The sequence below is a fragment of the Saccopteryx leptura genome, chromosome X, assembly GCF_036850995.1.
Source record: "Saccopteryx leptura isolate mSacLep1 chromosome X, mSacLep1_pri_phased_curated, whole genome shotgun sequence".
Lineage (NCBI taxonomy): Eukaryota > Metazoa > Chordata > Mammalia > Chiroptera > Emballonuridae > Saccopteryx > Saccopteryx leptura.
In genome coordinates this window covers 94870123-94888962 of record NC_089516.1, presented here as the reverse complement: position 1 = coordinate 94888962, position 18840 = coordinate 94870123, and positions in this window count along the sequence as shown.

Here is an 18840-nt window from a genome sequence, read left to right as displayed (position 1 = left end):
AGATGCAGATGGGCACCTCTCCTGTGTGCCTTGGCAGGTAATCGAACTCATGACTACTACACACCAGGCCGATGCTCTACCACTGAGTGAACTGGTCAGTGTCTGGCAGGTAGATATTAATAAAAGAAAGGAGCAAGGACATCAGACATTATTAAGCATAATAACCTAAGGAGCTGAATCAGACATTAAAAACAGGTTTCATTAGGAATCTGTAGCTTCATAGGTTTCCCAGGGGACCTCGCATTCTCTGTCTTTGGGAATTAATCCCCCAAATGGGTAGGAAGGGGGCAGGAAAGATTATTATCAGTCATTACAGAAGTGCACATGCCCGGGAGAAGTCAAGATGACACAAGGGTAGGTGCTTCCACTTTGAGGCATGAACAGTAGAAACTAAGATGATGACCATAAAGGGCAAAGCTTAGCCTGGGAAAAGGATCAGAATGCATAGGAGAAACAGAACCCTTAGAAGATCTAGGAATTGGGTTAGTTAGGGGAAGGACCCAATGCAGACTTGCAAACGACTGAGAAATTGGTTAGTTTGAAGAAGTGCCTGGTCCTTCTCAAGCCCAAGGTAAATCTAAGCTATCAAATCTCTCTCTCTCTCTCTCTCTCTCTCTCTCTAACATGCACTTGCCCAAGTTGTTCATGACTTCTTTCTGCATAGCAGCCATGTGGCCCTAGCAGACACGTATACACCAAGTGCAGGCTCCAAGCATGAGCATGGACAGGGCAATGCAGCAGCAGCCAAGTTGAAGTCAGGAATAGGGAGTGAACTAGCCAGACAGGAACAAGAGTTGGACTAAGCTCTGATATAGACTGAATCAATGGCACAGAATTTGTGGACCCAGGCATTTCTTCTAGGCTTGGTGAAAACAAGGCTGGACTTCTTTTACAATGGGACAAGCAGAGATGAGACATTAGGAACGTGGGCACAGTCAATTATTTCAACCTTAGTGAATATTACCACAACACCATTACAACACTCTACACATGAGCCTCCCAAAATGATTTTCTTGTGACTCCATGAGAGGACTCCACTTCCACCAGCAACGCCAACATTTCCCAGGACTGAGGCAGCAGGGCCAAGGGGTAAGGTTACCATCCTTATGGACTTACACAGGACTGCTTGGAGTCAAGGATTATGGTCAAGCCTTAAAATTCAATTGTATAATGTTGTGCTTATAATTTATAATCTGTACTGTACAGTTAAAATTTTGTTCAGAGATTAGGTCTCATGTTTTTTTTTTTACTACAATAAAGTTTAATAAAGTTTGTCCTGCTAAACATTAAAATTGCTTAGTTACCCTGACCTTTTTATTTTCTATTTTTTTCTTCTTGAAATGGGAATGATTATCTTATGGCTACCCATCATTATATTTAGAAACAGATAATTTGTCAAATTTTACAAGTTCACAGCTGTAGAGGAATTTGTATGAGGCCAAATTATACATCAAGTCATAGCCATATTTGATTTTGATGATATTTTCAACTTAGTATTGATGCTGGAATGGGTTAAGACACTTGGGCCTATTGGAATAGGTAAATGTATTTTTCATTTAAAAAGGCCAAAAAAGCTCAGTACCTCAAAATGTGTCTATTTTGCAGATAAGGTCTTTAAAGAGGTGATTAAGTTACAATGAGGTCATTGGAGTGGCCCTTAACCCATTCAGTAAGACTAGTATCCTTATGTTGGGTAAACAAATGTTTTTAGGTTTGCTCGCTTATATTTTGCCTAAAGTGGTGCATTAGCATGAGGCGGTGCCATGTGTATATATATAATCTATGGAAGGCTGTGGGTGCTTGCTTTCAGGGAGGCAGATTGTAAATTGTGGATTGCCTTCCTGCTTGGGAACAGCAATTTTTTTGCTATTGTTTGCTGGAGAAGAGGTTTTTCCCCCAGCCTGTTTTGCTGGGCAGAGGAGTGCTGAGAAAAGAGAGAGAGAGAGAAAGAGAGAGAGAGAGAGAGGCTGAGGCTGGTGGGGGCCTGTGTATGTGGGTGAGTCTGGAGAATGAGTCAGGGTTTTGGAACCCTGAGTCAGAGGGGAACGGTCCTCCCTGCCTGCTTGCTCATCTGCCGGTGCAAGACTCTAATAAATGGAATGGCCTACCATTTTTGGGCTCCATAGTTCCTTTATGGTCTTCCAAATCTAATGTGAACTTGCATGACCATGGCAACAGACCTTATACCACCCACTCTCTGAAATTTTGTTATAGCCAACCTGGTAAGCTAATACACCAATCTTTACTTACATCAAACTTTTTAATGTTGTCCCTCATCTTTTCTCAACTGAACTGCAACAAAATTCTCCTAAGAGTTGTCAAAGGTGTCAAGCAAACACTAATGATCTTATGTTTTTCCTCACCTCTAATCTCTGCATGCTTTGTTTCTTCTGCCAGAAGTTCCTTCTTCCATATCTATCAAGCCCCCTTGGCTATCTTCCCTCACAACCAAGCTCAAAATACTTGAAAAGACTTCCCTGATCATACATATCTTTTATTACCATTGTAGTGAAAAGACTAAAATTCTGCCACCCTAAAGATGCATTTGGTGATAATTATTAAATTCAGGTCCAAGGCCCTTTACCAAAAACCTCTACTAAACCAGGTTAAACTTTAAGTAATATAGCACCTGGGCCGTTCCTGTAACTCCCACCTGAGCAGACCTAATATTCCGCATCCCCTCACCCAACCTCCTGATTGAGTACGTGGCCTCACACCGTCCCAAAATTTTGCACCAAAACTACCCTCTTGACTAAATATTGCTCACTAACACCATAAAAATTTAAATCCCCAGACCTTCGGTGTTGATGCCACTAGGATCTCAGCCCATCTGTTTGCAGATGCATAAATTGATTTCTTGTAAAACTAATAAGGCATTGTGTGCCTCTCCTTTGGCGACCTAACACTATTAATTTTAAGCTGTTTATTAAAGAACAAAATATTCAGAACCTTTGCCATCACCCCTTTCTTGTCCAAAACATTCAGACAGAGAAACCTGCTTCAGGAATAAGATTTTAGGATTTTGCCTTAGGCTAATTAGAACTAAGTATAGTAAATAGAGTGCTTCAGGCAGCTGCTTGTTTGCAAGTTATTCACTGTGTCCCATTGTTTCTGAGTCACCAAGGAGGATTTTCCTGCCTTCTGTGTTCTCTCTTCCTCAACTGTATGGAAATTGCCCATTCTCACTTCTGAAATTTAATGCCTTGTTACTAATTTTTCTTCTTTGTTCAAAATGTCTTATATACCCACCATGCCAGTGGTCGTGGCCAAGAAGGTTCACATTGCATTTGGGCAGATGGTAAAGGAACCGTGAAGCTGGAAAATGGAGGGCCATTCTGTTTAATAGAATCTCACAGTGACGGACGGGCAAGCAGGCAGGTAAAACCTCTTCCCTCCTCCCCCCCTCTCTCTCTCTTGCTGTCTCTCCTCTCTCTCTCTCATGACTGACTAGCAAAACATACTGGGGGAACACACCTCTTCTCCCCAAAACAATAGCAAAAATGTGGCCCCTCCTGATAGTGGCAGGCAATCTGCAATTTACAATCTGCCACCCTGATGGCAAGCACCTGCATAGACGATACATACATACTGCTGCCCTGTGGTCATGCAGCAATCACGTAAGGTGCAAAGAAGCCTAACACACTTACCCAACATTCCACCCCTTTAGGGTTGCTCACTTCACAATGTCTCCCTGAGCACTCTACCCAAGGCAATAACTGGAGGCCCTTCTCTATCCTCCTAGCCCATGGTAAGTGAGAGGGCCTGTATAGTCCAGGGATGTGTCCATTAAAACTGTAAAGTGCCCTTGGTGCATCTCTGCAACTGAATGAGAGCAGCATCTTAGTGCAGGAGGGCCTACACCAGAGCTTCCCCCCCCATCAGGGTCTACCATACTGTGCAAAAGCAGCATGTCCATCCAACAAGGGAGCCAGTGCTCCCCTCTGGTTGCAGTATAAGAGTTCATTACACTTCTCGGTGAACAGTCCATGATAGACAGCCCAACTGTCTGTGCAATCACCAAAGTAAAGTTCCATTCCAGGCAACTAGGCATACAGCTCTTTATTAATGGATCTCCATGCCTTTCCATAAACACTCTGTCTGTTGCCACAAGCCCCATCCAAACCCCATAGCAAGCTTATAGGGTCTGGTGGAATCAAACATACCCAAGGCCTGTGCTGCCTTGATAGTTCTCTTATCTGTTGTAGCTGCCCCTGCAAAAAAAGCATCTATTATCATGTAATGCTAACACCTAGTGCACATTAGAAGGTGATCAATGAATTGTCAGTTTCTCATGGGGCCTCAGGCCTCCCCACCCTTTCCTGTTAGATGGGTCTCTCGGCCTTCTCCCTTTTCAAAGTGGAACAATGGGTCTTGAGGAAGATTCTCCTCTCCCACAGCTGACTCCAATAAGTAATCCTGTAACTGTGCAACCTGAATGCCAGCCATTTTCTTGGCAGCTACCAGGGCAACCCACCTTTTCAGCAGCTGAAACTTCTGTTTTGGCCCAAGCTTCCACAAAGCTCTAAAAGAACTTTTTAGACTTGCCATTTAATTTCTCCATATCTGCCCCAGCCATAATCAAATTTACCCACATCTGTGTTTGGGTAACCTTACAGGCCCATTTCCCTTGTTAGTCAGGGAAGCACCATGGTTAGCAGCCTTCACTGCTTTATGATCCCATGTTACCTCCAGCTCCCCCAAACCTGCTATCAACTGTGTAATCACACTGATGGGCTGCCCCACATAGGGGCCCAATATAGCCACTAGTGATCCAAAAAGGGCTGACAGGGTGCTACAAAGAATAAGGTCCCTCATTCCTGCTGTAAACACTTCTTCATCTGGCCCATAGGATCTTGGGTTGAAAGGAGCATTCTTCATACCTAATTCCTGAAGGACATTCACTAGTTCACTATAGCAATGCCACCTACTCACTGTTCCTGGAAAGTCTCCGGCATTCTGCCAGACTATACAATTTACAGCCATCACCTGTTCTAATATAGTATAGTTTCCTGGGTTGTCATGGCAGTTCTGAAGGTGCTGCCTTAAGGAGGAGTGTGTGGTAATGGTGGCCAACTTCTCCATCTCTGTTCCAGAGAGCATGATGCCATCCACCCCTATGTATGACAACTGCAGCAAACAGGCTACCAGGGGCTCAGTAGGTTTCTGTCTAAATTGAACCCCCAAGTCCATCACCTCTGCCTGGGTGTAAGGACAGACCATAGAGTGTTCCACCACATGTGGAGGGGGTTGCCCCTGCCCCTAAGGGACTGTTGGTTGCTGGATTTTTACCTTATGGGTGATTTTTACCTTCTGAGTCTGCTGATGGCAGTTTTGTCCTGAACCTTCTCCTCCACAGAAGAGCAAGAAATTCCTACTCCCACCAACTCAAAGCCACTCTGTCAACAGGGATGCTGCTACTTCTTTGGCAACTATTTCTGATCCTATGGCTGCTGGCTCTTGGCCTGAAGCTGAGATTCAAGTTCGTGAACCTGAAGTTGTTTCTCCACCAACTGCCAATTCCAGTGTTCTACTTTCAGGATAAACTGGAGCTCACAAACCCGTAACTCCTTCTCTAGAGACCATTCCATTTCCAGGCGCCATTAGTGTTCAGCCTTCATTTCACACTGCAGCGCTTGAACCAGGTCGACATTCTTCTCCAGTGCTCACTCTAGTTCAAGCTGTCATTGCCACTCAGTCTTCAGCTTGTCCTGGAGCTTTTGCCCTCAGGCAGCCTCACACACAGAGCCATTGGAGCAGCCACTCCTCTATCCTACCCTTCATAAGTGTTGGTAGTTCCATACCAATATGATTTGAATCTTGCCAGCTGTGTCAGATGTAAGGTCAGTGGTCATGGCCATGCAGGTTCACACTGGATTCAGGCAGATGATAAAGAAACTGTGGAGCTGGAAAATGGTGGGTGGGCCATTACATTTATTAGTCTCACAATGGCAGACGAGCAAGCAGGCAGGGAAAACTGCTTCTTTCTCTCTCAGAACTGATTAGCAAAACTGGCCAAGGGAAAAAGTCTATCTCTGGAAAACAATAGCAAAAAAATGACCCCTTCAATGGTGGCAGGCAATGCATAATTTAAAATATGCTGCCCTGAAGACAAGCACCTGCAGCCTTACACAGACTATACACACATGGTACTGCCCCGTGCTCATGCACTAATCAGGCAAAGTCCAAGGTAGCAAGCTTAACATGCTTGCTTGCCCAACAATATGCAATGTTGCCTCATTGTTTTGGGGAATTTTCATAGACTTTGTGGACAAATCCTGCTGGGGGTGAGGGTGACAGAGATGCAGAGACCTGACTCCGGGGACCAGGTTCAGTGACACAGATCCACTTTATTCAGGAAGTAAGCTAGCTTATATACACAGTTTCAGCCTATAGGGTGTTACAGAGTGTTCCTCAAAGCCAATGGCTGAAAAGATCAGGGAGTTGTGTGGTTGGTGCTAAGTCACTTCCTTATTGCGGGAGAGCTTCCTTCCTGGGTATGCTCAGGAGGGTTCTGGGAGCTGGAGTATTCTCACAGCATTACATCAGCCACAGCTGCTAGGAATGTGCTCTGCGCTCCACCCACATCTCCCACTTCTCTTTTAATTAAGGCCAGTTGGACTTGATGAATGACAGCTTACTGTTGTTTTAGCTTCTGAATGCTACGCATTATGCAATGGAACCCTAGTAGGACTAAAACAACTATAATACCTATTATACTATCTGCTAATAGATTAGCTGGACTAAACAATGAGGCAAGCTTCTGTAATGTTTGACTAGTTAGGAAATAGAATGGAGATCTTAAACAGGGGATTTCTCCTACGGGTTGGGATGTCATTTCCCTCCCATTGTGTTACAGAAACCTAGGTGCTGTTAAACATGATTCCATTTTGATTGTAAAAAAATGGACTTAGGTTCATGCATGCCCCCTTTCCACAAAGTTCCCAGCATCCAAACACAAAATGAATGACTTGCCATGGGCTGTGTACAGCATATGGTTGCAAGGCATATTACACAAATTACAACAACATGATAAATCATACAATTTCAATAATTACAGCGGTACACTTCACCAGTCTCTGAGCACTATGCCAAAGGCACAAAATGTCCTTGGCCTTCTTTCTAGCCATAGGAAAGTATTCCCGGGGCAGGGGAAGGGCCTTCAGCAAAGCCGCCCCCACCCTCATCAGGGTATTTCACATTGTCTAAAATCCTTAAGTCTATCCAACAAAGGAGCTGGTGCCCATTCTCATCATAGTCCAAGAAATCAGTCCACACATATGAGGCTTCAGCCTCCCCCCTCATCCCTGCCACCCTGGCAGCTCTTACACTGTCCCAAAGAGGAGCACATGGCAATGGCAGTCAGCATTTCCATCTCTGCTCTGGATAGCATGATGGCAGCCATCCCTATGTCCCAAAATGTCAGCAAACCCACCAGCGGCTTAGCAGGCACTCCCTGGCATTCCAGGGGCCACTCAGCAATGCAAGCCTGGCTTCTGTTCATCCTCACACTGCAGCTGCCGTTGTTTACCTTCTGGAGTCTGCAAATCGCAACTCCGGCCCAATTCTCCTCATCCTCCAAAGATGAACTGCAAACACCAGCTCACGCTGCCAAGCTCGAGCTCCAGGCTGCCGCCACATGCGTCTGGGAGTCAGCAGTTACTATAGCACACATAAGCAAGAACAGAGCACCAGGGCCTGGAGGCCTGTCAGGGGAAATTCTCTGGGCCTGTCTTGTCTGTGCCTCCACATCCCCCAGGTGATGGGCACACATGCCGGCTGTGAGGTCTTCTTCTGGAGCACTGAGGACCTCCTCTTCTGAGGTATAGTTGGTGTGGAGAAGGCCAGGGCTGTGGCTTTGGACAGGTGAAGATTGAACCACTTAGTGGGTGCCCAAGAAACCCTGTCAAGCAGGTTGGGTGGTTCCTGGGATCCAAATTGGCTGAAAAACACAAGCATAACCTCTTCTTTGCATTAGAAGAGGGTGTGATCCCCGCCACTGTGCCATGGCTGGGTCCTTCTAGTGTCATTTCAGAGAGAGGGGCGGGGGAAAGAGAGTGAGAGATACATAAAAATAGACAAGACAGACAGACGGAAAGAAAAAAGACACATGGGGGCATGTAGGCTGGCCCATGGGTCTGCAGCAGGAACATGTGTTGGAGCAAATGGCATCTGAGAGGCTGGGGTGGGGCATTGAGCCCTGGCAGGGAATGTGGAAGTAGCAATTTCTGCTTTTTCCGGCTGCAGAGCTGATGGCGCAGTTAGCAATTTGGTTGGTTTCATTTCTGCGCACTCAGTCACAATTTTGTCAAACTCGGAGGCTAATCTACTTCCTCCTCAGTGAAGGGGGGCAAATAGGGAGGTAGAGGCTCCTCAGAGAGAGAGGTAGCTTGTAATATTTTTGGCACTGGCGGAGGGTCCCCAGGAGGAGCACCGGCCAAGCAGGCGCTTATAGCCAATAAGGCAGGAGTGAGGCCGAGAGGGAACATTTGCACCCCATGCACCTTGGCCGAACAAATGCCTTGGAGAGCCTGGGCCCAAGTATCTGGGTCCCAGAGAGGAATGTCCCTAATCCAGGAATTGAAACCAGAGAGAATCTCCCAGTAAGTACAGAGATCCTTCTCACAAAGTTCAACTTGTCTACTCTGCAATAGGGCGTGCAGGGCTCAAGCCTGCGGGGCTCGAGAGTGGGGGAGAAGGTTTCCCATTGCAGAGGGTCACTCACCCATCCCTTGGATGCCACATAGGTCCCTGCCCGATGTTGGGTACCAGTTGTGGACAAGTCTGGCCAGGGGTGAGGATGACGGAGACACAGAGACCCGACTCCGGGGACCAGGTTCAGTGATGCAGATCCACTTTATTCAGGAAGTAAGCTAGTTTATATAGATGGGTTCAGCCTATAGGGTGTTACAGAGTGTTCCTCAAAGCCAATGGCTGAAAAGATCAGGGAGTTGTGTGGTTGGTGCTAAGTCACTTCCTTATTGCAGGAGAGCTTCCTTCCTGGGTATGCTCAGGAGGGTTCTGGGAGCTGGAGTATTCTCACAGCATTACATCAGCCACAGCAGCTAGGAATGCGCTCTGCACTCCACCCAAAAGACTTGTCATGTCTATGTGGATTCCCTATGTGCATGTATTAAATTTTAATTTTTTCCTGTTAATCTGTCCATGTTAATTTGGTTATTAGCCCAGCATATGAACTTAGAAGGTGAGAGGAAAACTATTAATATTCTTAGCTCCCACAGTAGTTCATAACATCTATTATTGTATTTACTCTACTGCTGTAAAATGATTTACTTATATGTCTGTTTCTCCTGTAAGTCAATGCATTCATTGAGATCAAGGGTCATGTCTTTTTATCTTCGTATTCCTTAATGAGGAGTTAAACTAAAGAGGTGGAATTGCATTATGTACAAGTACTTCTGTTATTTCCATAAATAAATTCATATAAAGTAGGTTCATCAATGGTTCATTTTATACAAATTCATTTATTCAATCAATAAAATATATTTCAAAAGCCTACTAAGTGCTAAGAATTGTGTAAGCTCCTAGGAATTCAAATAAAACAAGAAAATAGTTTCTAGTGTCAGTAAACCCATAGTACCTTAAAAGAAATAAGAAAATCACTGACTTAAATACTTTACAGTAAAATCTGCAATAGAAATATGTACAGAATACTATTCATGCAGATAAAGACTTATTTAAAGTGTAACAAATAAGATGATGGCTGGGAAAATGGTCCATATTTGCAATATCAGAGTTTATACTTATAAACATAAGTATTTTCAGTAAAGACAAGATGCTACATGATGGATTTTACATATATTATCTCTTTTTTTATCTCTACAACAACCCTATGAAATAAGCAATATTGTTTTTTTAAGAAGCAACTTTTTAATTTAATTTTTTATTTTTTAAACTATTTTTATTTATTAATTTTAGAGAAAAGAGAGAGGGAAAGAGGGAGAGGCAGGAATCATAAACTCCCATATGTGCCTTGACTGGGCAAGCTCAGGGCTTTGAACCAGTGACATCAGCATTCCAGGTCGACGCTTGATCCACTGCACCAACACAGGTCAGGCCAAGATAAGCAATATTAATATATTTATTTTGAAATGGAACATGAGTTTTAGAGAGGGAAAAATTTGGTCAACATCACATAACAAGAAACTGACAACCACATAATATACGTTAAATTTACCTAAAAGCAGTGTCCAAACTATTAATTAGAATGTTTTCTTACCTGAAATATCAAGGAAAAATTCTATACCAGTACTATTTAATATACACATTGGGGCAAAAGTAGGCTTACAGTTATTCATATGAAAAATAATACAATAATTAATAAATAATAACACAAGGAAAAACTCTGTTTTGCATATTCACAACTGTGAACCTATTTTTTCCCCACTCTGTACTGAGATTCCAACATATATAAAATTTTTATCATTTAAAAAGAACAGGACTTCTGTTCAAACCCAAAAAGTCACAGCATATATTCAAGGAAGTGTAAACATTTTATTTATTTCTTAATGAAGTTATTGTGGCTTGGAAGACGATGAGGTTACTATTCACTGATTTCATAAATATTATCTTTGATGCTACAGTTTCTATAAAATCCAGGCTAATGACTATGCCTTTTTTTTACCCCATCAAATATTTTTTTCTTTATGTGGGATTGGAGACCTTAACACCCAAGGGTTAGAATTGATAAAGGGTTTAAATACTGTTCAGGGGAGCAGGGGGAACATTTTATATAGTTTATATGTCATCAAATTATATATATTGTTAAAAATGTTGCTTTTTTCCAGCAACCTGAATAAATTCTAATATAACAAGACATGCATGAAATACAGACACAATTATTGTAGTGGTAACAATAATCTCAAGATATTTAATCAAATATTAAAACTTAGGTATTTTAGTACAAATACCTAGATAAAGACACAGAAAACTTAATGGTAATACATATGGAAAGAATAATGTAAATTTATAATTGAAAGAATAGCACACTTATATTTTACATTTTCAAAAAGAAAATAATACATTTTTCCTGACCAGTAGTGACTCAGTGGATAGAGTGTCAACCTGGGACACTAAGGTCTCAGGTTCATAATCCTGAGGTTGCCGGCTTGCGTGCAGGATCATTGACATGATCCCAGAGTTGTTGGCTTGAGCCCAAAGGTTGCTGGTTTGAAGTCCAAGTTTGATGGCTTGAACAAGGGGTTACTGGCTTAGCTTGAGCCCTCTGGTCAAGGCATATATGAGAAACAATGAACAATTAAAATGACAAAACTATGAGTTGACGCTTCTCATCTCTCTCCCTTCCTGTCTCTCTCTCACCAGAAAAGAAAATACAATTTTATGATAAGTATTGAAAGAACATCTAATTTTTGCATCTTTTAATACCCACAAAATCAATTACGCAATTGCCAAGTACCCTGTGGCAGTTAAAAAATGTGTTTACAGATGGATTGGCTATAAAACCAACAGATGGCAGAGGCAGTGGTTGACTCTCTGATCAAATGTTGCTTGCTGGATTGAAACCCAAGGTCGCTGGCTTGAGAAAGGGGTCACTGGCTCTGTTGGAACCCCTCCTCCCAGTCAAGGGACATATGAAAAGCAATCAATGAACAACTAAAGTGCTGCAACAAAACAGTTGATATTTCTTATCTCTCTCTCTTCCTGTCTGTCTGTGCCACTCTCACTTTCTCTTCTCTGACTCCCACTAAAAAAATGCATTTATTATAAAGCTTTATATTGATACTTTTTCTTACAACCAATCTCCCCATCCCAAAGCATCACAAGTGCAGGATTAAACCCTGATTATAAGATCTTTGGTCCAGAGTTATATGTATAGTACTGATTAAGAACAAAAAGAGTTTGACAAGGAAAGTACTAAATCTTTTTTTGGTATTCTTGAAAATAGAAACAGAGAGAAACTTCTCAGTTTCCAGATAATCCCTCTGCATTTACTGGAACCTTGTACAGCTTACTTTACATCGCTTATCCCTTTTCCACTACAAGAAACACTCCTACTACTTGCCTAGTTTGGAGGGGGGGTCGTGTGTATGTTAAGTTGTTATATGGGTGGTAATTGCTATTTGCCACTTGATATTTACTTGCCCCTTTTTTCTTAGAGACAAAATCCAGTGTTGTATAAGGAGTTAATGCACGCAAGTAGAACATACCGCTGGTCTACATGACACTCGGTGTAGCTGTGCAACTCATTTTGTGAGACTACTTGCAAGGTTACTTAAATGAAGCTGAGTCAGGCAGATGAGGACATCTTTCTTCTTTCCTCTTTTTTTTGGGGGGGGGGAGACAGAGGGACAGATAGGGACAGACATACAGGAAGGTAGTTATATGAGAAACGAGAAACATAAATTCTTCATTGCTGAACCTTAGTTGTTCATTGATTGCTTTCTCATATGTACCTCAATTGGGGAGGGGGCTCCAGCTGAGCCAGTGATCTCTTGCTCAAATCAATAACCTTGGACTCAAGCCAGCAACCATAGGTTTCAAGCTACCAATCTTTGAGTTTAAGCCAGCGACCATGAGGTTATGTCTATGATCCCATGCTCAAGCTCTGTGACCCTGCAATTAAACTGGTGAGCTCATACTCAAGTCAGATAAGCCCATGCTCAGGCACTTAGGGTTTTGAACCTGGGTTTTCTGTGTCCCAGGACAATGCTCTGTCCACTGCACTACCACCTGGTCAGGCTTTCCAGTTCTTTTTCCCCCCATTATTGTCAATAAGACTGAAGTTTGAGAAACCATCGTGGTCCATGATGTGAATTCGGGGATAAAAGTCATACTATGAGAATGGTGTAAGTGAACTATTAGAAGAGACTGGCTCCTTGAAGACGTTTTAAAGCTCAATTGTCTTCATCCAGACATATTTTATGTACACTACCTGTATACATACTTATTGAATATTTTATGTGAGAGAATAAACACTTTAATTTTTTCTAGATTTTCTGTTATTTTCATCTTAATTTTATCTAACTGCTATATCAATCTAGTCTAGATCCATTGTACATTATGCCAACTATTGATATAATCCTTGTATTTAAGAAAAAGAGGAGGGGCCTCGATGATAGTTAAGCTCCACTTACAATCTACTATGAATGGATAAAGTCAGGTAAAATTTTCTTCAATTTACCTGTATTTTGTTCTATATTTTCTCTGTTGACTACACCTATCATTCTTGTTATTTCCTGTGTCAGATTTGTGCTCCAAACCTTGCCTTCTAACCTATAATTATTCTTTCTCTATTTTTTTCTACTTTCATTCTTTCAATCATCATTGTTTTCTTTCCTTTGGAATAAAAAATGCACACATATCACATTTTCCCCCCAAATTTATTTTCAGCATCTCCACCTCCTTTCATGCTGTTTCTTCTAATGTCCTCTTAGTAACAAAGTTTGTGAAAAAGCACTCTATTCTTACTAATTCCTTACTATCAATTCACTCCTCAATTTCTTGCACTCTGCTTATAGTCTATCTTTTTCAAAAACTATTTTCTTAAGATAAAAATTGACTTTATAATTATTATCTTCATAATATTTTCTCATATCTTACCTTAATCTCTCTATAGAATTTTGTATGTTAACTGTTACTTCTACTGGAAGTAAACCTTTGGTTTAGGACCCGGAAATATCTTGGTTTATTTACTTCTCAGATTACTGCTTCTCAGACTTCTTCAGTGTCTCTTCCCTAACCTTTTTCAATAGCAACTTCTTTTGTTTTTAATCAACTTATTGTGTTTACATAGATTGTAATGTCACCTGTGTTGCCCAGTACATCCCCTCTGTCTCCCTCCGCATAACGCCCTCTCGCCTGCCCTCCAGGATTTGCTTTTATGCTCTCGCCCCATCCTATCACCTATCATCCCCTTTCCTTCTGGACACTTTGATCCCACCTCTGTCTCTATTCCTCTCCTAAGTTCATATCGTTCATTGGATTCCTCATATGAGTGAGGTCATATGATATTTTTCTTTCTCTGACTGGCTTATTTCACTTAACATAATAGTTTCCAGTTCCATTCATGTTGTTGCAAAAAATAATATTTCCTTCCGTTTCATGACCCCATAGTATTCCATTGTATATATGTACCACTGCTCTTTAATCCAATTGTCCACTGATGGACACTTGGGCTGTTTCCAGATCTTGGTTATTATAAATAATGCTGCCATAAACATGGGGGTGTATTTCTCCTTTTTAAACTGTGCTATGGTATTCTTGGGGTATATTCCTAAAAGTGGGATAGCTGGGTCAAAAGGCAATTCGATTTTTAATTTATTGAGGAATCTCCATACTGTTTTCCACAGTGGCTGCACCAGTCTGCATTCCCACCAGCAGTGCAGGAGGGTTCCCTTTTCTCCACACCCTCACCAGCACTTATTCTGTGTTGTTTTGCTGATGAGCGCCATTCTGACTGGTGTGAGGTGATATCTCATTGTGGTTTTAATTTGCATTTCCCTAATGATTAATGATGTAGAACATTTTTTCATATGCCTATTGGCCATCTGTATGTCCTCTTTGGAGAAGTGTCTATTCATTTCTTTTGCCCATTTTTTGATTGGGCTGTTTATCTTCCTGGTGTTGAGTTTTCCAAGTTCTTTATAAATTTTGGTATTTAACCCCTTATCAGACATATCATTGAATATGTTTTCCCATTGTGTAGTTTGTCTTTTTATTTTGTTCATATTGTCGTTAGCCGTGCTAAAGCTTTTTAGTTTGAGATAGTCCCATTTGTTTATCCTGTCCTTTATTTCCCTTGCACGTGGAGATAAATCAGCAAATATATTGCTGCGAGTGATGTCGGAGAGCTTACTGCCTATGTTTTCCTGTAGGATGCTTATGGTTTCATGATTTACATTTAAGTCTTTTATCCATTTTATGTTTATTTTTGGGAATAGTATGAGTTGGTGGTCTAGTTTCACTTTTTTACAGGTAGCTGACCAATTTTCCCAATACCATTTGTTAAAGAGACTGTCTTTACTCCATTGTATGCTATCACTCCTTTATCAACTATCAATTGTTCATATCTGGGTTCTCTTTTTATATCTGGGATTATATCTGGGATTATATCTGGGTTCTCTGTTCTGTTCCATTGATCTATATGCCTGTTCTTATGCCAGTACCAAGCTGTTTTGAGTACAATGGCCTTGTAGTATAACTTGATATCAGAAAATGTGATATCAGCCACTTTACTATTCTTTTTCAAGATTGCTGAGGCCATTCGTGGTTGGTTTTTTTTTTTGTTTTCTTTTGTTTTTTTGTTTTTTTTTTTGGTTTCATATGAATTTTTGGAATATTTGTTCTATATCTTTGAACTTTGCCCTTGGTATTTTAATAGGAATTGCATTGAATTTATAAATTGTTTTGGGTAATATGGACATTTTAATGATGTTTATTCTTCCTAGCCATGAACGCAGTATAGGCTTCCACTTCATTGTATCTTCCTTGATTTCCTTTATCAATTTTTTTTAATTTTTATTTTTTGTACTTTTCTGAAGTTAGAAGCAGGGAGGCAGTCAGACAGACTCCCACATGCGCCCGGCCGGGATCCACCCAGCATGCCCACCAGGGGCCAATGCTCTGCCCACCTGGGGCTTTGCTCTGCTGCAACCAGAGCCATTCCAGTGCCTGAGGCAGAGGCCGCAGAGCCATCCTTAGCGCCCGGGCCTACTCTGCTCCAATGGAGGCCTGGCTGTGGGAGGAGAAGCGAGAAACAGAGAGGAAGGAGAGGGGGAGTGGTGGAGAAGCAGATGGGTGCTTCTCTTGGGTGCCCTGGCCAGGAATCGAACCTGGGACTTCTGCACACCAGGCCGACGCTCTACCACTGAGCCAACCAGCCAGGGCTAATCCTTTATCAATTTTTTATAATTTTCTGAGTACAAGTCTTTAACCTCTTTGGCTAAATTTACTACTAGGTATTTTATTTTTTTGTTTCAATAGTAAAGGGGATTGTTTTCTTAATTTCTCTTTCAGACAGTTCATTGCTGGTGTATAAAAATGCCTCTGATTTCTGAATATTAATTTTATATTCTGCCACCTTGTTGTATTCATTTATCAGGCCCAGTAGTTTTTTTACTGTGACTTTAGGGTTTTATAGGTACAGTATCATATCATCAACAAGTAATGATAGTTTTATGTCTTCTTTTCCAATTTGGATGCCATTTATTTCTTTTTCTTGTCTTATTGTTGTGGCTAGGACTTCCAGAACTCTATTGAATAAGAGTGGTGAAAGGGGGCAGCCCTGCCTTGTTCCTGATCTTAAGGGGATTGCTTTTAAATTTTTCCCATTGAGTATGATGTTAGCTGTAGGCCTGCCATAGATGGCCTTTATCATTTTGAGGTATGTTTCCTATATTCCCACTTTGCTGAGAGTTTTGATCATAAATGGGTGCTGGATTTTGTCAAATGCTTTTTCTGCACCTATTCATATTATCAGGTGGTTTTAGTCCTTTCTTTTGTTTATATGATGAATCACATTGATTGATTTGCAAATATTGTACCAGCCTTGCCTCCCCAAAATAAATCCCACTTGATCATGCTGTATGATTTTTTTCATGTATTGCTTGATCTGGTTTGCTAATATTTTGTAGAGGATTTCAGCATCTATATTCATCAGGGATATTGGCCTAAAATTCTGTTTCTTTGTCTTATCTTTGCCTGGTTTTATTTTTTGTTATTAATTAATTAATTAATTTATATATTTTAATGGGGTGACATCAATAAATCCGGGTACATATGCTCAAAGAAAACATCTCCAGGTTAACTTGTCATTCAATTATGTTGCATACCCATCCCCCAAAGTCAGATTTTCCTCCGTCACCTTCTATCTGGTTTTCTTTGTGCCCCTCCCCTTCCCCCTTCCCCTCTCCCAGCCTCTACCCCACCCCACTAACCACCACACTCTTGTCTATGTCTCTTAGTTTTGTTTTTATGCGCCACCTATGTATGGAATCATGAAGTTCTTAGGTTTTTCTGATTTACTTTTTTACTCCATATAATGTTATCAAAATCAAACCATTTTGTTGTAAATGATCCAACGTCATCATTTCTTATGGCTGAGTAGTATTGCATAGTGTATATGTATATGCCGCATCTTCTTTATCCAGTCTTCTATTAAAGGGCTTTTTGGTTGTTTCCATGTCTTGGCCACTGTGAACAATGCTGCAATGAACATGGACTACCTGTGTCTTTACATACCAATGTCTCTGAGTTTTGCGGGTATATACCCAGTAGAGGGATTGCTGGGTCATAAGGTAGTTCTATTTTCAGTTTTTTGAGGAACCACCATACTTTCTTTTATAATGGTTGTACTGCTTTACATTCCCACCAACAGTGTATGAGGGTCTCTTTTTCTCCACAGCTTCTCCAACACTTGCTATTACCTGTCTTGTTGATAATAGTTCATCTAACAGGTGTGAGGTTGTATCTCATTGTAGTTTTGAGTTGCATTTCTCTAATAACTAATGAAGATGAGCATCTTTTCATATATCTTTTGGCCATTTGTATTTCTTCCTTGGAGAAGTGCCTGTTCATGTCCTTTTCCCGTTTTTTTATTGGATTGTTCTTTGCCTGGTTTTGGAATCAGAATTATGCTCACCTCATAAAAGGAGCTTGAAAGTCTTCCTTCCTCTTCAATTTTTTGCAATAGCTTGAGAAGGATAAGAGTTAGTTCTCCTTTGAATATTTGGTAGAATTCGCCTGTGAAGTCATCTGGCCCAGAGCTTTTGTTTGTGGGGAGTTTATAAATAACTGTTTAGATCTCATTTGTTGTAACCGGTCTATTTATGTTTTTTTATTCTTCAGATTGATTTTTGAAAGATAATATTTTTTAAGAAATTTGTCCATTTCACCTAGGTTGTCTAATTTTTTGGCATACATTTCTTCATTGTATTTTTTTACAATCCTTTATATTTCTTCTGTGTCCATTGTTACTTCTCGACCGTCATTTCAAATTTTATTTATTTGACTCTTTTTTCTTCTTGGTGAGGCTGCCTAAGGTTTCATCGATGTTGTTTACTTTTCCAAAGAACCAGCTCTTGGTTTCATTGATCCTCTGTATTGTTTTTGTAGTCTCTATTTTATTTATTTCTGCTCTGGATCTTTATTATTTCCTTCCTTCTACTTCCTCTAGGCTTTACTTGCTGTTCTCTTTCTAGTTCTTCTGGTTGCAGGATTAAGTTGTTTATTTGAGCTTTTTCTAGTTTTGTAAGGTATGCCTGTAGTGCTATAAACTTCCCTCTCAGGACTGCTTTTGCTGTGTCCCGCAGATTTTGAGTTGTTGTATGTTCATTTTCATTTGTTTCAAGGAAATTTTTTATTTCTTTCTTGATCTCATTGTTGACCCAGTCGTTGTTTAATAACATGCTGTTTAGTTTCCAAGTGTTTTAGTGTTTTTCAGTTTTCCTATTGTAGTTGATTTCTAGTTTCATGTCATTGTGGTCAGAGGAGATGCTTGATGTGGTTTCAATCTTCCTAAATTTGTTGAGACTTGTTTTATGCCCTAATATGTGTTCTTTCCTAGAAAATGTACCATGAGCACTTAAAAAGAATGTATATTCTGCTGTTTAAAGTGGAAGATTCTGAAGATATCTATTAAATCCAGTTGATCTAGTGTATCCTTTAATTTTGTTGTTTCTTTGTTAATTATCTTTCTTGAGAATCTATCCATTGATGTTAGTAAGGTATTGAAACCCCCTACTATTATAGTATTGTTGTTGATCTCTCCCTTTATGTCCATCAAAATCTGCTTTATATATTTAGGTGCTCCTGTATTAGGTGCATAGATATTTATAATGGTTATCACTTCCTGTTGGATTGTTC